Source organism: Macaca fascicularis, chromosome 3, assembly GCF_037993035.2.
Source record: "Macaca fascicularis isolate 582-1 chromosome 3, T2T-MFA8v1.1".
Taxonomy (NCBI): domain Eukaryota; kingdom Metazoa; phylum Chordata; class Mammalia; order Primates; family Cercopithecidae; genus Macaca; species Macaca fascicularis.
In genome coordinates, this window is record NC_088377.1 from 107836012 (window position 1) to 107858972 (window position 22961).

The 22961-nt window shown below is 41.6% G+C and overlaps 1 long non-coding RNA gene across 1 annotated transcript; it reads right to left on the reverse strand.

The window, feature by feature from the left end:
- Nucleotides 1-1698: 1698 nt before the first annotated feature.
- LOC102141137 (uncharacterized) lies at nucleotides 1699-22929 on the reverse strand. Its single transcript, XR_275532.5, has 3 exons — nucleotides 22828-22929; nucleotides 10588-10731; nucleotides 1699-1821 (listed from the first exon to the last, which is right to left on the reverse strand). It is a non-coding gene; the product is annotated as an uncharacterized lncRNA (long non-coding RNA).
- Between the last annotated feature and the right edge of the window lie 32 nt (nucleotides 22930-22961).

Here is a 22961-nt window from a genome sequence, read left to right on the forward strand (position 1 = left end):
GTCATGGCTGTCCTTCTTGCCTTTTTGGAGATAGGCCCACCTGAATCTCCATCTTCTGAGAAACCCCAAGCCTTGTCTGCCTTCACTGAGAACCCAATATAGACAATGCATAGTTGGAAATGACTGGCTACAAATTAGATTGTAGAGATATATTGGTGGGGTGGGGTGGTTAGTTGAGAATATGCAGAATGCTTTTCAGAAATATTGCCTCCTAACTAAGCTTGATATCAGGGTTTATCAAGAATTCAGGGTCTCTATTGATGGATATAATTATGATTTATGTATGGCAGGTTTTTGTTGTTGTTGTTGTTTTGAGACAGGATCTTGCTCTGTCACCCAGGCTAGAGTGTAGTGGCATGATCTCAGCTCACTGCAACCTCCATCTCCCAGGCTCAAGCCATCCTTCCACCTCAGCCTTCCAAGTAAAGTAGCTGAGACTACAAGCACTTGCCACCATGCCTGGTTAATTTTTGTTGTGTTTTTTTTTTTTTTTTTCCTCTTTGCAGAGACAAGGATCTTGCCATGTTGCCAGGCTGGTCTCAAACTCTTGAACTCAAGTGATCCACCCTCCTCAGCCTCCCAAAGGCATGAGCCACTGTGCCCAGCCAAGCTCTCTTTAAAGATCTGTATTTTATCTGGGGGTTTACTGTGTAATGGGTATTATGAATAACTCACACACCAGAGGTCCCACGCCTTCTGAGAGAAGAATCTACTGTCCTTTTCCCCTACAAGCTTTGAGGTGTAATCAGAAACAATGAATGAGATGCACACAAGCATCACAGATGAATCTTAAAAACATGATGCTGAGCAAAAATAGTTGGCAGTGAAAAAGAATGAACTGAAATGAGATTTACAGTACAATATAATTTATGCACATTAAAAACACAAACATACAACCACCACATTTTATAAGAATACATGCATATCAAGCACTTCAGAGTAACATACCTAAGCAGGGAAGTGAAGGAAGCTGGAGAGGAAGAGGTCAAATGAAATAAAGTAGAATAAGCAAACATTGGCTGGGTGCAGTGACTCATGCCATTAATCCCAGCACTTTGGGAGGCCGAGGTAGGCGGATCATGAGGTCAGGAGATCAAGACAATCTTGGCTAACATGGTGAAATCCTGTCTCTACTAAAAATACAAAAGATTAGCCAGGTGTGGTGGCATGCACCTGTAGTCTCAGCTACTCGGGAGGGTTAGGCAGGAAAATCTCTTGAACCTGGGAGGCAGAGGTTGCAGTGAGCTGAGATTGCACCACTGCACTCCAGCGTGGGTGACAGAGTGAGACTCTGTCTCAAAAACAAAAACAAAAAACAAAAAACAAAAAACGAGCATTGGTCCCAATCATATTGCACCATGGACTGAGGAATATAATTTATTGACCTCTGTGCACCCGAAGGTCAAAGGCAAAAGAAGGATAAAAGAAACTTTGTAATTCCTGTGGTAGGAGTGAGGAGGGATCCCTCTGCACAGAGAAGAGTAAATGAACCCACTTAGGTTTTGCTTCCTCCTCCATCCTATTCTCTACCAGGCTTCCCAGTGAAGTCTGGAGAGGAGGCCATATCCCGTGACAGGGCCAGCAAACTTCCTTTATAGAGGACCACATAGGAAATATTCTAGGCTGTGCAGACCAGGCGGTCTCTCTAGCAACTACTCAGCTCTACACTGTGGCATAAAAGCGGCCAGAGACAATCTATAAATAAAACTTTATTTAAAAACAACAACAACAAGCAGTAGGCTGGATTTGGCCTGGGAGCTGCAATTTGCTGACGCCTGGCCTCAGGAGCTGGCTTCCCAGAGCAGAGCCTCTCAGATGATTCTGTCATTCAAAAAAGAAATATGACATATGAGGACAAATGCAAAGACACCAGGCTTATTTACATTCAGAGAAAAAGAGCCCAAGGCCCACGGGGACTTCCATGGTAATAGAATCTCAGACACTCGGAGCATTCACTGCTGGGTAAATAACCCATGGGCAGAGTTCACATCGTTTTTCATTTGATCAAGTCAAGAGCATGTTTCATAAGCAAATGCAACGCTCAGGAGCTTTTCAGAGTTTGTAGTGAGTGGCATGAATTTACATTCCCAGTCTCCCAGTAGGACTGTGGAAAGGGTACCCTCTCTGCCTTTCTCAGACATCCTGGTTAAGTCCTGGGATGTTCCTTCCAAGAACCCCCATGCTGGACAGGAGGCTGCCCAGGCAATAACTAAACCCATGCCTGCCACTTATATTACAGGAACTTAAGACAAAAGTATAAAGCCCTCAAAACTGTAATTGCTAGATGAATAGGCCAATCAAGCCTTGTAGATTCAAGTACAATGATCATCAGTGTGATTATCAGATAACAATAGGAAAACGTAAGCAAAATCAAGTGCCTGGGCTGCTTTTTCCTCTCCCCTGGACTGTTCACTTCTAGTTGCTAATTATTGTTTCTAGAGGTGCCTGCTTCCCATCTTGTTGTCCAGCAAGCGTCTCAGCCTCTCTCTCATTACTGAATCTCTGGCTATTTCCCAGCAGAGGGACAGCTTCCTCTGGCAGGGGAAGGACAGCCTGTACCCAGATTTAGCTGACATCTTAATTCAGTCCCGTAACAATGCCCTTATCTAAGATGATCCATTTGTTCCAAGTTAGATTTCCCAAGGCACCTTTCCCCTGCATTTTACTCAAGTCTATACTGCCACAGCCCCGATGCTCCACTCTCCTGACAAGAGGCTGTAAGGCAGAAAAGGACCCTTTTAAAGCCTGTATAAATTAGTGTCAGTCATAAAATTTACCCACCAAATTGCCCAGGAGTCCTCAGGTTAAGAGAGAGGTGAGGAGGAATCATTAGCTAGCATGCATGTCTGTTGGGGCCCATCAAGATTTCAGCTCCAGGTTCTGTACCTCCTGATCATGACAGGGAGGGAGTTCTTCAAGCTGACTTCGGGGAAAAAAATTAACAAAGTCTCCATGGACCTATTATTCCCATGTCTGGTTGTAAATCCAGAATATTGAGATATTGAAACTTGCTCACGAATGAAATACATTTTGTTAATTTCCCCCTAAGTCATAGGAAATTGTCCTCAGTAGGGTTAACTTTACCTGATTTGAAAGTTTATTGTTAGTTGAAAATGCTGAAATGTTAATCTGACTGCATATGTTCCTACAAGTAAATGTTACCTCAATAATTCAAAATGATGCTAAAAATGTTCATCTTTGCTCACCCATATGAAGCTTTGGGTACCCGATAATGACTACAACATTTGCATCTTCTGCATTTGCTGGGATGAAAGGAATGACTAACATAATTACTGAATTTCCTGTCTTCTCTCTCTCTCTCTCTGTTCCTTTCTCTCTCTCTCTCTCTCAAGGTCAACCATTGCTGTCATTTTCTCAATTCTGCAACTTTGCCTTCTTTTTTTGTAGCAGTTCCGATATCTGGACACTCCAAGCTAAACCCATATGTCCCCTTTTAATCTTTGTAAACCTGCATTTCACTGAGAAGGAAAAACAAGTGTTCCTCCTCCTTTCCAGGCACAAAGGTGATAGAGGCTCAGGAGAGAAACAGAAAGACACAGAATTTCATCCAGTTCTGGTGAACACTCTGGGCATTTTTTTTTTAAGGGGTGATCAACTGACCTTTAATTCATAACAATATAGATGGCTAACATTGAGTGCTTACTCTATATCAGGTACTGTGCCAATCACTCGGTATTTTATCGTCACAACAGCCCAGTGCAAGAGACAATCATTGAATGCCTTTTTTATGTGGGGAAACAGAGGTACAGATAAGTTAAGGGACTAGCCCAGGACACACAGCTAACAGAAGGGGTGGAAGCTGAAACCTGGCCCCTACTTTCAGCCTCTGTACTACGGCAGCAAAAGGAACAGAGGAGGATACCGTCCACTGTCTGGCCACTTTTGGTTATGTAACTTCTTAAGGGATACCAGTTCTCATCATCCCATGTAGGATTTATTCAGTGCAAATTTAAAATGTCTGGTAGATTAATCTGGCAGCCAACACCTTATCACCTGCCTACCACGATCGTGAAATGAGTCCCTGTCTGTATATAAACTCAGGTTATTCATAGCTGAGGAAAATTATGAATATATGTGATTCATGTATGTAACTGTTAAAAGTATTACTGTAATGCCCTTTTCCTATCTTTAATCTTGTCTAAAGTGTTATCACTAGGGGCTTTTTGATGTCTGCTACCTAATCTCTTAGAATAGAGTTTTGTTTTTTCTGATTAAGTGTGCATATTGCATAAATCCACAGTTTAATAGAGACTGGATATGTTTTTGACTTTTTTTTAAGAGAAGTGTTTGTGCCTGGTCTGATAAAAAGATGCCACTCACCTCTTCAACAATGAGATGCCTTTTTGGACTATTTTTCGTGGTGTCTGTTGGGAGTAATGATGCATGTACGAAATGGCTTGACTGAGTGGGAGTTGTAGAACTGCTTTTGGATCAATGCAAAACTAACTATCCTAAATATGCTCCAAACTGAAAACCTGGGCTCACTGGCACTTTTCTCTAATGGAAGTAATTATCCAAAGACAAACACACACACCAACAAAACCCTGGAACAACAGTGGTTAAGACCCCACCTCTATTTAGAGTTCTCAAAGGACCAGATGCTGTACTAAGCAATCTACACATATGAAGTGGTTCCTGTAGATTTGGTACTCTATCATACCCACTTAACCGATGAGAAAACTGAGGTATACAGAGACAAATCATACAGCTAGAGCCAAGATTTAGACAGATTCCATTCACTTGTTAGTTCTCTGAATCACCATGATGCTCAGTCAAGTGACACAGCCTCAGCTGCTACGGGGGCCTGCAGGCAATTTAAGTGAGTGAGGTCAGCTGGTGCAAGAAAATGGGGGAGTGGTGGGGCTGTAGTAAATGGAGAGAGCCCAACCTAACGAAAGAGAAGGTGCTACTCACATCTGGCAGGCAAGCAGGCCCAGGGCAGCCAGATCTTTTGATTATCCACAGCAGCCAAAAATCTAGAGTTCAACGAGAAACCTTCCAATTTTTAAATGTTGGCATATAATTTTATAAAATCCTTTTGCATGTCAACAGCGCATACTTACAGTTCATGCTGAGCCCATGGGCTGCTGTCTTCCACCTCTACTACTCTGGCTCCCACACATAGAGCCTCGGCTGCAATGTACTTGTTCTTAAATGTTACCTTCTCCATGGAAGTGCTCCTGGGTTCTGAGCTCTACTTGATTCAGCTTTGTGAGCACATGCTGTTGAAGCCTGGAGGAGTGGGTGAATCCACCAGGATCAGTGCCCCATTCTGCACTTCACATGCTCAAGTGCCAATTGCCTCTTCAAGCTTTCCTGTACTCTCCCTACTGGGACTTATACCTTCTTTGCCTGAGTTCTCGTGAAGCCATGAACTGTAGTTGGTTGTATTACATCTCCCTCTTACCTAGCACATTTCTGCTTTCTCTCTATTACAGTCTATTGGCCTATTTCTCCCTATTACAGTCTAGAGGCCTATTAGAGTCAGCCTCTTGGAGACAGACCCAGAGTCTTTTAAATTACCCCATTTTTCCTGCCTTCCTCCAAGGCTGAGATCATTTCTTAATAGGTTCACCTTAAACATTTATTGAATTAAACATAAAATTTGCAGTATTTGTAAAGCTTGTATTTGTATTACTGTGAGATAGGAGACAAGTTCATTTGCTTTAATAAAGACCTAAACATTCAGTTACTTTGCCTCTGCAAAACTCAGTTTTCTCATCTGTTAAATATTAATTATTTTGTACCCAAGTAAAAGAATCACTTAATCGATGTGGATTGCTTAGCACAGCACCTGATGCATAAGAGGCACTCAGTAGAGGTTAGTTCTTGCTGTTATTGAACTTTCGCAAATCATACATGAGATTTAATAGAGTAGGACCAAGAGTCACCAAACACCAGGGGGTCTTATTACAGATGGTCCTCACATCAAGGATTGGGGTCTTCAGGAACTCATAAAAGGTTTCTTTCAACTTCAGACAACAGCTACAGTTCTGTATGTATTTTTACTGTCAACGCTAATTGTTTATTTGGACCTAGTTAATACACATTTTTTCTTTCATCACAGAAATATGCATGAATCTAAATATGCATGAATCTAAATCTAAATGCATGAATGAATGTGCTAATTGCTCTCTGTTATGGACTGAATTGTATCCCTCCCAAATTGATATATTGAACTCCTAACCCCCAGTGCCTCTGAATGTGACTGTACTTGGAAATGGGGTCTTTAAAGAGGTAATTAAGGTTAAATGAGGTCGTATGGGTGGGCCCCAATCCAATCCGATAGCTGTCTATATAAGAAGAGGAAATTTGGAGATGCATAGAAACACCAGGGTAAGGGTCATGTGAGGAGATGGTGAGAAGGTGGTCATTGACAAGCCAAGGAGAGTGACTTCTGGAGAAATCAAACCTGCTGACACCTTAATCTGTACTTTTAGCATCCAGAACTATGAGAAAATAAATTTCTGTTGCTTAAGTCACCCCATCTGTAATATTTTGTTATGTAGGGAAGGAAAAAAATCCTTTTCTTTCTACCCCTCCAAGCTCTCAGCTGTACCCCCATAGCAAAAGACAGAATAACAAGAGAAAAACATTTTATTTATAATATATAAATATTTATGTTTTATGAAAGAGGAACGCTCATAAGGAAATGACCCCCCAAAAGCAGTTAGAATTGAATGCTTATATACTGAACTGGACAAAGAGTAGTAAATTATAAAAAGGTGATAAGACAAAGGGGCTGAGAAGAGGGTAGTTAATCATAGAGAAATGGCTAGGAAGATAACAGTTAGTTTAAAAAGGTTTGTTTGTGCTGATTTCTCTCAGTTTTAACTTCCGGTCCTTGAGGATAAGAATGTTACTTTCCTTCTGGTATAGGGAGGACAGTTTTCATGTGGGAGTTTTATCTCCTGCTTTCAGGAAGAAAAAGGGGAGGGCCAGAGAGCCCTTCTTATACACACTGGTTTTTGAAGTGTCTTTAGCTTAAAATAATCCTTATACCCAAGGGGCATATTGTGGCGTGGCATATTCTGCTGTCCACAAACAATTACACCTTTCTTCCTTTCGACCTTAGCCTCTCTTCAGTCATGCAAATTCAGAAAATTGGAAGTGGGTATCTGCCAGAAGTAAATGGGAGAAAAATATACTTTGGAGAAAGAGCATGTTTCTCCCTGCCTCAACTCTGACTCCTAGCCTGATACCTAGTGGATTTTCTGAGGAAGACCTGTGTGGTAGATCCCGTCAGTGTCCTGTCCATATCTCTTCGGGGCCCCATCTCTGTAGCACATCCCAGCCAGACTTTAAACTGCCAGCATCACATCTCTGCATGTGGAAGGATTTTTTTCTGGTGGCTGAAACCTGCTCTACCAGTGCTCAGAACAGGCTGGATGTGCCAGAGAATTGATGCCCAATGACAGATGGGCGTGGAATATAAACACCTCAGCTCCCCCCACCCTCAAATGGGGTAGCTCTGATAAACCTACAATGGCTTCCAGTGTTCTCTAGCAGGATTAAGCTTCATTTACCCAAGTTGTAGCTTTCTTAATAATGAACCTTTTATTGGCTTCCCTCTCTAATCATGTTGAAGTTGTCCACTCTTCTATTGGTGTTCTTAGGAGCACCTCCCAAGTAAACTACTAGCTCTGAAATTCTTATTTCAGGGTGTGAAAAGGTTGGAGGAATTAGAACTAAGAAACCTGCTTTCTGGCTGCCCATATGTGTACACGAAGCTTCCATTTTAAAGATGCTATTCTTGGCTGGGTGCAGTAGCTCATGCCTGTAATCCCAGCACTTTGGGAGGCCGAGGAGGGTGGATCACTTGAGCTCAGGAGTTCGAGACCAGGCTAGGCAGCACGGCAAAACCCCATCTCTACTAAAAATACAAAAAAATAGCACGCCAGTGGTCCCAGCTATTCGGGAGGCAGTGGTAGGAGGTTTGCTCGAGCCCAGGGGTCAGGGGTAGGGTGCGGAGGTTATAGGGTTATAGTGAGCCATGATTGTGTCACTGCATTCCAGCCTAGGTGACAGAGCGAGACCCTGCCTAAAAATAATTTTTAAAAAAATAAAAAATAGAAAGAAAAAGGATGCGGCTCTTGCTCCTGCTGTTTCTACTTTAATGAGTTGATACACTGCACTGTGTTCTTTCTGTAGTAAGTAGTCTATCCTCTGGTGAACTCTTGTAGCCTCTGCCTACAGGGAAGGGTGCTCTGACAGTCCTGTTCTTTGCCTCATGTAAATATCTTTGCCTCAAATCCACCACTCTGCATTTTTTCTTCTATAAACATGAAAGCCTAATCCCTTCAATGCCTATTGACTTTCATTAGCTCATACTCTTGCATCATATCTATATTTTGGGTAAATGTGTTTGCATCAGTGTTGTATGATTTTAATACGTTGTCTTGTGGCTGAGCCATATATTTCCTTATGGAGCTGCTGCAATAACTTTTGTGAGGTTTGGTTTGTCCAGGGATTGACTCTGTCACTGGACTGTGATAGACAACACTTCTTAGGAGTGATACAAGCAGTCCGATGTGTGCAGTAAAGCTCTGGCTAAGCATCACTGCCCCTCAACCTGTTCTCCTTTGAGTTTGACATAGTGAGTGTCAGAAGGTTTAGGTCTTCTCAGAGACCACTCAGAACAATGCTGTGGACACTCCAAGTTAGGTAACTTTCAGCATTCTGGGCTACCTTAACCCTCTGCAAACTGTTTACACACAAGCGCTGGAGGTTTGGAATGAGGACAGCTCTGGGTGAAACCTCCAGAGAAGTGCATTAGTGAAACCTAACCTGACCATGCATTTAACCTCCTCAGAGGTTTCGCCAGGAAGATCGCTCACCTTGCCTCTTCTGGAAAGGTTTTATCACAGAAGCTGTCTCTGTTGTGTCTTTTGTGAATCTCTTATATTAGTGTGTAAATCCTAAGAAGTATTGCCGGCTTAGGGGATTTACAGGAAAGGTTCAGGGCTCCACCATCTTAGTTTTTAATCAGCAGTTAGTGCTGCATGGCCTTCAGCATAGGGATAAAAGCCAGAACCACAATTAAAGGACTGTGGCAGACTCACTCTGTGTTATCTCAGGCAATCTATTTGCCTTCTGCTCATTTGCCAGTAAAAAGGAAATAAAAGTGCGTGTTACTCTGTTATTCTCACTCTAATAATTCAGAAAAGCCTATGCATTGATTAAAATATTATATGGAGGGAAGATTTCAAATAGGCCCCGGGTAAATCTACTAACCCATGTAAATGCAGCTATTACATTTGAATGGACTTCCTTTGAAGTAGGCCATTCTGTGAAAAGATAAGGGTCTTAATCCTGTCTGTCTTTGAAACATGTTCAGTAGGATAATTTCACCTATCAATCTGTTGGGGTATTAGTTTGGACCTGATGCAAAAGGAGTCAGCAGTGAATGGTGAAGCACAAAATTCCTTGTTCAGTTTTCCAGAGTTTGTTTTCCAAAATTTAAAAGTGCTTATTTGTTTTTGTTTGATTTTAATGATGTCAAATGAGTCTGTTGACACTGAGGATTGATATGATCTTATTATTCTTGACAAAAGCACTGAACACCAGGACTGCATTGGACAGCTTGTGAAGAGCGAGTATCACCTTCGCCTGAATCCTTTCTTTCATCTCCTCTGTCCCATATCATCATCTTCTGGGATTTTGCTTCAATAGGTCTCAGCTCTGCCTTTCCTTTCCATTCCTGTTTTGACTATTTTGTAGCCTAGGTTGTTTCACAGCCTATCACTGTTATACCTCCAAGTTGTCCTGATCTTAGTTCTTAATATTCCAGGTAACTCTGCCTCCTGTTTCCTGATGTTCTATAAATATTGATTATTTGATTACGAGGCATGATCGATGATTAAACCAGAAAGAAAAAAAAAGAACATTACATATTGATATCTTCCTTAAGGCAAAATCGGCATCATATTTAGTTTGATTCTATAGATATCTAATGAGGACCAACAGTGAGATTTTCAAGCACATAAGACCCATTGCAGGAAGCTGTCAAAATTGTCCAGGGAAAATAAATAATTAATCTTTCTTTTTGTTTTTATTTTCTTTCTCTCTTTCTTTCTTTCTTTTTTTTTTTTTTTTTTTTTTTTTGAGATGGAGTCTCACTCTGTTGCCCGGGCTGGAGTGCAGTGGCGTGATCTTGGCTCACTGCAACCTTCACCTCCTGGGTTCAAGGGATTCGCTTGCTTCAGCCTCCCGAGTAGCTGGGACTACAGGTGCCCGTCACCGTGCCTGGCTAATTTTTGTATTTTTTTTTAGCAGAGATGGGGTTTCACCATGTTGGCCAGGTTGGTCTCGAACTTCTGACCTCAGGTGATCTACTACTTCGGCCTCCCAGAGTGCTGGGGTTACAGCCATGAGCCACTGTGCCCTGCCAAGAATTCGTCATTTTTAAAGCAACAATCATAAAGTAGATTTCAAGCAAGGCAGTTTCAATTATTTAGAACCCTGAGTAGCTATTCAAGGCTATTAATATGCAAACTCAAAGGCAGAAAGGCTAGAAAAGCAACATCTCTGCCCTCTTGTTAGGGACTGAAATTTTATGAGGATTACCTGTTGTCATGGCAGAAAATTCATCCAAATGCGTACCCGTCAGTAACTATAAGGAGCCGTGAATTCTCTAGTAAATGCTCCAGAAGACAGCCACAAAATGCTGCCATCCCATCTGTTTTTCTTCTCATGGAGGATCTGTGCTGCCTTAGAAAGACAAATGCAAAATTCAAACAAAAAATAAAGTTTCCTCCTACAAATGTTTTATCTGGGTATTTTCTCCCCTCCCATTTTACCTCTGGCATCTGATCCTTTGCTGATTGTTTCTTCTTCAGGGTATTTTTAAGATTTGAGCATAAACAGATGTGTTGGAATTCCATTAGAATTGTCCTTTCCCCAAATGACTGCCTCCAATCCCTCCCAAAATCCCCTTGCCAGAAGATATTGGTCCACCTCACAAACACTGGTGTGGAATGTGACCTTTGCTCATTTTCAGGTTTGTGTCTTTTGATGGTGGTGGGGAATGTCCATTTCTACTAGTTAGATATTCTCTAAGATAAAGAGCAGTCCTTTGCATTGTAGTTGAATTCACAATAAACGCCTCGTAGTGTAAACAAGGCAACTTACATCTGTCTTGTTTTTGGTCTGTCTATACATGCTCACATTTAGGAAGTTAGGCTCTGCCCCAAGTACTGTAGGTCTCAGAAGATTTCCTTATTAGACTGCTTACTTTGAAAGTCTGATGAAGCCTGTATATTTTCACCAGAAAAGTACACAGGCGTTTTTCATGTAAGGAGGCTCCCAGACCCTGTAAAGCCTATGGACTCCAGACTGAAAAGAATGATGAAGATAATCTCTAACACACTTATACTGACTGTGCCAGCTCCATTCTAAGTGCTTGACAAATAATGACCCATTTATTCCCACAATGATTCTGTGAGGCAGCTCCTAAAATCATTCCAATTTTACAAATGAGAGAACTGATTCCAAGGATGTGGCCCATTAAACATCTCATGACTGGTCAAAGGCAGAAGGAGGATTTGAATCCAGCCAGTATGGCTCCAGAGACTACCATACAATAGCACCGCTCATTTATAATTAGAAACTGTAAGGAAATATGGTAACAAAGAAGGGAAATAAGATAAAACAACAACGTTTCCAAGCCTTTTCTATGATTGCATGGACTCTTGAATTTATTTCATGTTCTATTCTAATGTCTACACTATAGAGACCTAAAAATGTATCTTGTCCATATACCCTGAGAAAAACTATTAAAACTTTACAAACACTAAGTCCCGAGTCTCCTGTTTAAATAAGTACAAAATTCTATTTTTGCCATTATACAAAGTATCTGAAAGAATGTTACAATCTACATATTAGAAAAGTTAAACTATCAGTTTTTATCTGGAATCATATAATTACAGATCCATGTAATGCCCACTATGCAGAAAACTATTCTATAAAGTAATATTCAGAAAGGATGACACCAGTCCCCAAGAAGTTTACAGTCAAAGAGGAGTCAAAGATAACAAATATGCAAATACCCCAGGGGACTAGCTCTCTCTGAATGGACTGGAGAACTGAGTCACACTCTCGAAGCCATAACCATGAAGGTTTTGACATTTCACCTGGAATAAATAGAAACTTTATGACTAACATCTTTTCCCACTTTTTTTTTTTTTTTTTTCGTGAGACAGAGTCTCACACTGTTGCCCAGGCTGGAGTGCAGTGATATGATCTTGGCTCACTGCAGCCTCTGCCTCCCAAGCTCAAATGATCTTCCCACCTCAGCCTCCTGAGTAACTGGGACTACAAGCGCGTGCCACCACACCTGGCTAATTTTTCTATTTTTAGTAGAGATAGGGTTTCACCATGTTGGCCAGGCTGATCTCAAACTCCTGACCTCAATAATCCACCCATCTAGGCCTCCCAAAGTTCTGGGAGCCACTCACAGGCATGAGCCACCGTGCCCAGCCAGCTTTTCCCATTTCTGAATGAATGGACATAATAGAGCACCTGAAGATAACAGATTCAGCTCTGTTAATAGCAATTAGGAATTATTACCCCTTCAAGTGTCTCTTCCTTTAACCCTCCCTCTCTAGGGACCCGGTTGTAGAGACAGAATCAGAAGAGTGTCACATTTAAATTTTCAAAAAGAAAGTTATTCATTGCTCTTCTTACCAATATTACCTCTTTCAAGTAGGTTTATTTATAAACAAAGCATTTACATAAGCTTTAGTGTTTCACTTTATTGGGCTTGATATGAAGCTGAAGAACAGGAAAACAAATTTTGGACCAAACCATTCACAGAGTTTGCGTGCTTGTAAAAACATATGCAAATTTCATATGACTATCCAATAAATGTGTATATATGTGTGTTTGGAGATAATTTTGATTAAATATTCACTGTGGATTCTTTTTTTCATTTCCACCACTTCTGAACATAGAAGAGGTGAGATTTATTAATAGCCACTGACACTTATGCATATTCTGATGGTTAACAGGGTTAACTATCATAGGCATTCATAGGCATCGTTTAGCCTTCAGAACCACCTGAAGGTTGGATTTTATTATCTCTATTTTACAGATAAGGAAATAGGCTCAGAGAGGTGAATTGTTTGGCTAAAGTCACAGAGCTAATAAATCATAAATGTAAGATTCGATTCAGGGTTTTCAACTCTATGTTCAATGTCTGTCCGACTTCCCTACAAGTGTATTTAGACTATAAAGGATGAAAAAGTTATACCTTGATGATTGGCAGTAAACAAGGTGCTTCAAGAATAACCCATCAGAAGATTTGGAGTTTGCCTAGAGTGGGGAATATGTGGCAAAGGAAAGTTGATGAAAATCATATCTGGACCATGGTTCATTCATCAGGTTACGCGGCTTCCCTGGAACTCACTGGGAATTAAATAACTACAGCACCACCAATATGGAGACAACATGATGCCAAAAAGAGCACTGGCTATAGTTTACAAGCCACCTCACTGATTAGAGTCTTTGCACATATTTTGTCTAATCTTCTCAACAACCTGGTTGTATAGGTGTTAGAACAGAAGGTAGAAGCTCAGACCAAGTAACTTGAGGGCACATACCTTAGAAGGTGGGAAGACCTGGTTTTGAACCTAGGCCTATCTGATGCCAGAGCATGGGTGTTCTATTTTACCACCCTAGGTCTGCAGAGTACCCACCTTTGAGGAAGTCACTAGTTCTGTGTCAGGATAAAAGTGATATTAGCTCCATGAAGGTAGCTGGGAAGTGGGGAAGGCAGAAAGCTTTTCAACCTGTTTAGATCTCCCTCCTTTCCTAGTATCAGAGATAATTTTTTTAACCATGCCCTGTAATAGCAGTTCTCAAATTTTTTGGTCTCAAGACCCCTCTACACTCTTAAATTATATAGAATCCCAAAGACTTTTTATCTACGTGGGTTACAGCTGTATCTATGAATGCTTATCATATTAAAGTTTAAAACTGAGACATTTCTTCAAAATATTTATTTAATAAATGAACTGATTATGTGTTGTTATAAATATGTTTTATGAAAAATAACTGTTTTCCAAAACAAATTACATTTTCGCTAATTTCTTTAAATGTCTGGCTTAAGAGAAGCAGCTAGATTCTCGTATCTGGTCCTACACTCTATCTTTTGCCACATCCAATGTTTTTAGCCTCTGGAAAACACCAATGTATACTTACGAGAGAATGAGAGAAAAGGGGGAAAGTAACATTTTAGTATTATTAGGACCCTCGGGAAACCCCTGAAAGGATTCTCACTGTCTGAGAATCCCTGCCCTATAGCCACTTCAGTATATACCAGGGCCAGTGAAATAACTGAATCTTTGATTAGAAAGGACATTACAGGTCATTTAGTCCAATCCTTCATCTGATGAAACAAAATCCCATCAAATCCTGCCTAAGCTTCCCATTTTGCAAGGACGGGGACCACTCCAGGTTCAAAAAGGACTTTAAATGGATAGAAAAACCCTTATTATGTTGAGAAGAAACTTTTTGCTCTGTAGTTTCCCACTTTGGTCTTTACATAGAATGAGTCCAATTCTTTTTCAACATATTCAAAATATTTGAAAAAAACTCCCTTGTCATTCCTTGAGTGCTGTCATCTACTATAAGCTAAAGGCTTCTTTATGTTTAGAACTTGGGACACCTTCTGCTGCTCTTGGTGTACTTCGGCCCAGATTTATATCTTCTGATCAAGATCTTCAAAAGCCAATCTGAGCTCATGTAATGTTGCCAGTACCCTCTAAGACAGGTTTGCTCACAGCTCATTCTGTATTTAGCTTGGATCAATGCTACAGATGCTTAACATTCACAGACAGAGGAGAAGCATATTCTTAAAGGTTTCTAATTTCTGTGTGGGCATGACTTTGAATCCTTGTTTCCTTTTCCACTCTCTTCTCTCCTATTTTCCTGATCCAGGCCTTGATTTATCCAGGACATCATTTCATTTGCCCCTTCTCTTTCAATCCTATAATAAAGGCAGTGCTATCTGTGTAGAGCTTTAAAGTTTGCAAACAGTGTTACAAACACCACTTCATTTAATTAGCACAGAAATTCTGTACACAGAATGCACTGACACAAACAGCAAAAGAAACCACAGAAGAAGCTTCCATGAACTTGATCTTATGGATTACCATTTTAATACTTCATGCCTGGGATCCTGTAACCTGCTTTGCCGGCTGCCCAGCTTTCAGTGTCTCCCTATTCTAAAGCACTTTACATATTGATGCTAAAATCATCTTCCTTCCCTGCTGATCTGAACATGCCACCATCTGGTGTCCATTTATAGCCTCCCATCACCCATGGGATAATGTACTTTCCTACAACCTCAGAGACTCTGCATCTGCTGAGACCTCTGTCTTGCTTTCCTTAACTTAGGATTGCAGTGTTTAGCTAATCATGATTTTGTTCATTTATTTGTTCATCCACCCAGCATTCATTCATGCATGCATTTATTTGCTTATAATCTACTATATGGTAGCCACTGTATTAGATACTAGAGGAAAATACAAAAAAGAATAATTTCTGCCCTCAAAGGGTTTATAATCTTGCATTGGTGAAATGGGAAAATCTGACTTAATTCAAATGCAGAGATAGACTATGATAACACAGGTGGTAAACATGGAATCATAATTTTAGGTAAACACAGGTTTACCACAGAAAGATTAATCCCAAATGGAAAGAACAGAGAGGGCTTCTAGGAGGAGATACTGTTTGATCTGTGTAAAGATGAGTAGATTTCCACAAGCACAGAAGGGACAAGATTGTCTTGGCTTTCTTGCTGTCTGTTGGTTAAGGTAGTTCTCTTATCACCCTTTTCCTCTGTCTTCTTGGGCATTCAACCATACAGATTTTATTTTATTTTTTTTCAAAATCTACTAAAGGGCCTGGTGAATTTGCACAACTGACTTTATAAAATAAATTTCCAGGATGGTAGTAGTATATAGCATATGAAAGGGCATGAACAGACATACTTTTTTTTTTTTTTTTAAAGATTATTAGTGAACGAGTAGAAGATGAACTTATAGGGAGGAACCCCCATCTGGCACCCATGCCTGTCAGCCACTGTCTCTGGCTGGGGCCACCAATGCAAATAATATAAAGACGGTTTATCATACCCAAGGGGGATATTTGCATGATGCATAGTGCATGATGTACTACAAAAATAATAGCACAGTGCCACACAGGTTTGTCATGAACAGTCTGATAGCAGATAGTTACATTTATGATTCTTGAAAACAGAAATAAAATGAATAAGGCTTAACATTTTTAGGTTGGAAACATGTTTCCTTATTTTGCTACATTTCTCTCAATTGCATATTCATTCCATAAGAAAACATAAAAATAGAGTTAGTATCAAGTACTCAAACTGTTCTGTCTGGCATTCTCAGCAGAGGCAGCACAGGAAGACTTGAGTTTCTCCTGTAAGGATCTGCTTTTTGCTCTCTTAAAATTAAATGAGAGAAACCACAAAAATTAAATGAGAGAAGCCATAAGAGTCACCGCCTGAAATTCCAAACAACTGGGGACAGAAAGTCACCTGCAGCATGTTCTTCAAGCTTAGCAAGGACAGAGTATCCCTGCTATTCCCTATTCCCTGAGCACCCTGGTCTAACTCCACTGTTTACCATCATGATTCTGAACACTGGCATCTCTCTCTCTGGTCCTTTCTCTTCAGTTCTAACTCACGTCCTCTTCTTGCTGGTTGAAGTTTCATCTGGGCACCCTTTAGTTTAGTTGGTATAACTGCATATATATATATATATATATATATATATATATATATATATAGAGAGAGAGAGAGAGAGAGAGAGAGAGAGAGAGAGAAAACTAAACCCTCAAAATCAGCTTAGACCTTGGGAAGGTTGTGCTCATATTTAATCCATTTTGGTGATTACATGCTGGAGGATTGGCAGGGTTGAATAGGGAGACAAAATTATATGCAAGTTTTCTGTTTTTGAGAGCTGTTAAACCAGTGCACAACATCTTGAATGAGGGTAAATTTAAAAATGGGAGACGCTGGGAAGAGATGCATTCCAAAGAGGACTCATCAAAATCCTAACAGCTGTGGTGTTGGGAGACTCATTAGGCTGATGTGCATTCTATACATTTATCAGAAGACAGGTAGGGAGGGCATGGAACAAGGGAAAGACCAGCTCACAGATGGTTTCCTTGGCATTCTTAGTAATTATACAAGAACACAAAAATTAAATGAGAGAAGCCATAAGAGTCAGTGCCCCAAATTCCATACAATGGGGGATGGAAGGTCACCTGCAGCATGTTCTTCAAGCTTAGCAAAGGACAGAGTGTCCCCGCTTCTCCTCTATCCCTTGAGCACCCTGGTCTAGCTCCACTGTTTACCATTGTGATTTTGAACACATGGCTAGCAGGGAAGAGAAGATGGAGCCGCCATCTTGAACATGTCTAGACCCTATGTCCTGCTGGCATTGACTAGTGCAAACTCCCAGCTTGCTTGTCTCTCTCCAGTCTTTTCTTTTCAGTTCTAGCTCACCTCCTTCTCTTGCTGGTGGGAATTTCATCTGAGCACCCTTTAGTTGGTATAACTGCTATATAAAATGAAACCCTCAAAACCAGTTTCCCCTACCTCTTTGACTTCTCTAAATCTGGAGCCATTTAAAAAAATTTTATTTTTAAAAATAGGTAATATATTCCCATATTCTGAAAAACAAAAAATATAAAAAGTGGTACATGAAAAATCTCCCACCTTTCCTTTCCCCACATGCCCAATTCCAATGACTTGAAAAAGTTTCCAGAGTTTCTTCATTCACGTACAAAAATGAATATGAATTTCCATCCTTTTCATTCACAACGAAGTATGTTCTTCACATTTTTCGAGCCATGGGTCCTGGTCATCTACGGTTATGTAACAAATACCTCTAGACTTAGTGGCTTCAAACACTTTATCATCTCTCACAGTTTGGTGGGTTGATGGGGCTTAGCTAGGTAGTTCTTTCTTGAGCTCCTCACCTATGGTTGCAGTCAGACATGACTAGTACAGAAGTCATCTGAAGGCTCAGCTGGACTGTGTTCAAAGTAGCTCCCAAATTGGCAGGAATTCATGTTGGTTGTTTACTGGGAGCTCAGCTGCCAGATCACTTCTACAGGGCTTCCATGTGGCTTGGGCTTCTGCCTGCAAGGAGGCTAGGTTCTGAGTAGGCACATCCCAAGACCAAGCAATCCAAGACAGCAGGAAGTGGAAGCTGCCAGGCCAACCAAGGGCTATTTACAGAACAGGTGAAGTCACCTCTATTTATTCTATTGGCTGAATCATTCATAAGTGAAACGACTACACGGTCTGGGGTATATATCCGGGGTTCGGCCTCTTGTGCCAGGAAAATTTAGGACACGAACACACATGAGGGGTTTAGGAGTGGAGGATTAATAGCAGGAGAGAAGAGAAAGAAAAATTGCTCTCTCTATAGGGGGGTGGGGGGTGGTCTTCCCAGCAGAAAAGACTGGCTGGTGGTGGATGTGCCAGATTTGATAGTTTGGCTTGAAGGGGCAGTGTCTGACTTACCTAGGGCTCACAGATTGGTTCAATCAGGTGTGATGTTTACACAGCATATGGGGAAGACTGATCACCCCATGCGAATCTTATTATGCAAATGAATTCTTCCTTTGGCCTGCACCATCTTGTCTGCTCCTCACTGTACACATGGCTAGGAGAAAAGGGAAGATGGAACTGCCATCTTGAACAAGTTTAGACTCTAGTTCCTGCTGGCATTCACCCGTGCAAGCTCCCAGCTTGCTTGTCTGTATCTGCAGCTCAACTTTACAGATTGCTCTTTGTTGGAAAATGATTTGGTACTGCTTTTCATTATAAAGGAAAGTCTTACCAAGGACTCCCATACCCTCACTATTTGCCTAAGTGATTTCTTCTTAACTCCTATATTACAAAGTCTGCTCAAATTCAAAGGGATGGAGAAAGAAACTCTATTTCTTTATGGGGGAGTGGCAAGATCACATTGCAGAAGAGCCTGGGAGATAGGAGATGCCGAACTGTCCATTTTTGGACAATACAATCCACAACACCATCTGAAGTATTTTTCTACTGCTCTGATGCCCGAGGAGTCTTCTTTTGTACTGTCTAACATCTAACCCCTCATTTCTGTTTCCATTGCCACAGTGAATTCAGGCCCTCATCACTTTGTAGCTAGCTCATTGTCAGAGCTATCTTCCTGTTCTCCAATTTCCCTATCCTGCCAATAGCCCTTAAAATTTGTGTTTTCTCACATCGTCTTTATACACACTTCGACTTTGATGATACCCCATCCTCTAGGAAAAATTGCAAATGGCTGGCAAGTGATCTCGTTGATTTGCGTGGTTTGGCACAAATATGATTTACATTGAAACTTTTTTTTTTGGTCAGGCGCAGTGGCCCACGCCTGTAATCCTAGCACTTTGGGAGGCCAAGGTGGGCGGATGATGAGGTCAGGAGATCAAGACCACCCTGGCCAATATGGTGAGACCCCATCTCTACTAAAAATACAAAAATTAGCTGGGTGTGGTGGTGCGTGCCTATAATCCCAGCTACTCGGGAGGCTGAGGCATGAGAATTGCTTGAACCCAGGAGACAGAGGTTGTGGTGAGCCAAGATCGTGCCACTGCACTCTAGCCTGGTGACAGAGCAAGATTCCATCTCAAAAAAAAAAAAAATTATTATTCTTACGGGTAAATCATAGTTGTACATATTTATGGGGTCCATGTGACATTTTGATACAGGCATAGAATATGTAATGAGCAAATCAGGGACATTGGGCTATCCATCACCTGAAGCATTGATCATTTCTTTGTGTTAGGAACATTCCAATTCCACTCCTTTAGTTATTAAAAAATATACAGTAAATTATTTTTAACTATAGTCACCCTATTGTGCTACCAGCAGTAGATCTTATTCATTCTAATGTATTTTTATATGATTTACATTTTTATAAGCTTTCATACTGCAAAATCAGATTTTGTATAGAAATCCAGATTAAGCTGTTTGAAAAACTTAGTTCTCATATATGAAATAATTCAATTATTCAACTCATGTGTTCTAGATACTGAACAAAGGAGGAAAGAAGCCCTGTCCTTATGGCATACACATTTTAGTCATAGGGAGGCAGACAATAGGCAAAGTAAATAAGTAAAATATATGGAATATGGATGGTGTAAGCTCTGTGGGGCGTTAGGAAGGGAATGAAGACAGGAATGGATAGGAAAGACTGCAATTTAAAATCACATGGTCATGGAAGGCCTCACTGAAATGGTGACATTTGAATTTAAAAACTGAAGACACAGAGAAATGTGGATTTCTAGAACTGCACTATCCAATATGGTAGCTACTAGCCATATGCTGCTATCTAAATTTTTATGAATTAAAATTAAACAAAGTTAAAAATTCAGTTCCTCAGTCACCCTAGCCATGTTTCAAGTGCTCAGCAGTCACATGTGGCTAGTAGCTGCAAAACAGGTAACAGAAAATGCACATTGCAGGAAGTTCTGTTGGACAGCATTGCAGAGGACTCTCATTCCAGACAGGGCACAGCGAGTGTAAAGGTTGCTTGATTTGAGTTAAACGGTGACATGGCTCTTCTGTGTACACATCCTACTATTCCCTGTTGTTTGCCTATTTTTATCCTGAGGCTAAATGGCATTTGTCATTTATCACCTTAACCTAAACCAGTTCTCCAAAGGCCCTTCTTGAGCTTTAGATGCTTGGTCTGTCCCATAGAATCTATGGAATGTTGGCTTTGCATTGAGCAACTGTGTGAAGGGGCGTGAAGACCAGGAACCTGGACCAGGAGACAGAACATGTATTCTATTTTGGAGTAGAGTAGGTTCATGGTATGATTCAATGGTGTCATCAGGGGTGACAGGGCACAAGCACCCACTAATCTGAATGTCCTGGAGGACTTCTAGTGGGCCAGGTGTTCACCCTTTAGTCATGGAGAAGTTGGAGGTATGGAGGTAAGTGGCACTCTGGGGCTCAAGATAATGACCAATTACCAACTGGAGCTGCAATATTTTAACACTGTAAAAACGGATAGAGTCTGACATGGTAACATACAAGTGCAATTTCAGCCTTGGATAAATGCATGTGATGGGTATTTGGAAACTGTAATGGACTATGGAGTCCTATTATAAAGTCCTTTCCAGTTAACACACACAGCTTAAGGTGACAGGGTTTAAGGCCTTCTGCAGTGTGTTACCATCATCCATTGTGGTATTTTCTCTTACTTTTTCATTATGTCATCTTTACCTTCACTACCATGACATATTTTCAGTGCCCAGTGAGTTCTGTGTGATACCACCTTGGTGTTTTTCTCATGTCTTTCTTTCTTCTTTTCTTTTCTTCTCCCCTCCCCTCCCCTCCCCTCCCCTCCCCTCCTTTCCATTCCAAGACTGAGTCTCGCTCTGTTGCCCAGGCTGGAGTTCAGTGGTGCAATCTCAGCTCACTGCAAGCTCTGCCTCCCGGGTTCATGCCATTCTCCTGCCTCAGCCTCCTGAGTAGCTGGGACTACAGGTGCCCGCCACCACGCCCAGGTAATTTTTGTATTTTTAGGAGAGACAGGGTTTCACCATGTGAGCCAGGATGGTCTCGATCTCCTGACCTTGTGATCCACCCACCTTGGCCTCCCAAAGTGCTAGGATTACAGGCGTGAACCACCACGCCCGGCCTCATGTCTTTCTTCCTTACTTGGACACTTACCCTCCCTTCTGCCTGGTTGAATCTTCCCCGCCCACCCTTAAGGTGCAGTTTAAACTTCCTTCCTTTTGTGGATTTAGCTTTGCCCATCCCAGGCCAGAAGCATTTCTCTCTCCTGTGGCCTGAAGTGGTCTTACCTACACTTACTTGGCAATTAGCAAGAGTACAAGTGCAATATCTTTGTTTTTCTGGATGTTTATCTACTCCTAGGTTAAATCTTACCTTCCTTAAGGGCAGAGGTCACAGTTCGTTCTTCCTTTTTTGTTACATGGCATGTTTTTATATATATTTGCCAAGCACCTACCATGTGAGTGGCTGAGGGCACAATGGTAAACCAACTCTGGGCCCTGACCTCCTACGATTCTTACTTGTCATTTTTTAAAAATGTGAATAAGCTTATTCAACTTTTGTAAGTCTTAGACAAAGATGGGGATCCCAGCACCCCACTGATGAGAAGTCAAAACCCTGGCTGGCCCTCGTTGAAGACAGATTGAGCTGGGATGTGAAGATTCCCACTCCCTGGCGTTTAAGGCACTGCTGGAATAGTTTCACTCTCAATGATCCAGAATTCCTGCCTCCTGGAAGGGTGTAAACAATGATTCACACCACGGCAGGCCTTTACAGTTCACCAAGCACATTCATCACAGCAGCGGGCTTTCAGGGAAGGTCAGGTTCTGACATGTTAACAGAGATTCACCTTCAGGTCACCAGACTTGCAGCTACTCTACTCAACACCGATCATAACCAACAAAAGTTGTCTCCCTTCGTCCTTTAGGGATGCGTGTGCCAAGAAGGGTCAGCGCAAAGCAGTTCTGCCTCATGGTGTTTGCCTTGTAGCGTGCCTATTTTGAAGTTCCTTGGCCAAAACAGTTCCTAGGAGTAAAGATTACGATGAGGGGCCAGGCTGTGCAAAAGGTGCGGGAGGGCGGACTCTTCAGCACACTTGGTTGAGGTCCAAGTCAACCCCTGGCTGTTTGGAAAAGTGAAGCGAAGCAGGACTTTTCAGCCTAAGGGGTAGGGGGACAGGGGGAGAGGGCAGAAGAGCGGGCTTGGCGGAGATTCTGGGAATTTCGCACCTGTGGATGAGCCGGTGCCCATGGTGCCGAGGAAGACTCCTGGGTCCAGAGTGGGAGATCCGAGGGGGCCAGGTCCCAGGCGGAGTTCTCAGGCGAAAGGGCGGGGAGGGGCGGGGCAGGGCCGGCGCACCTGG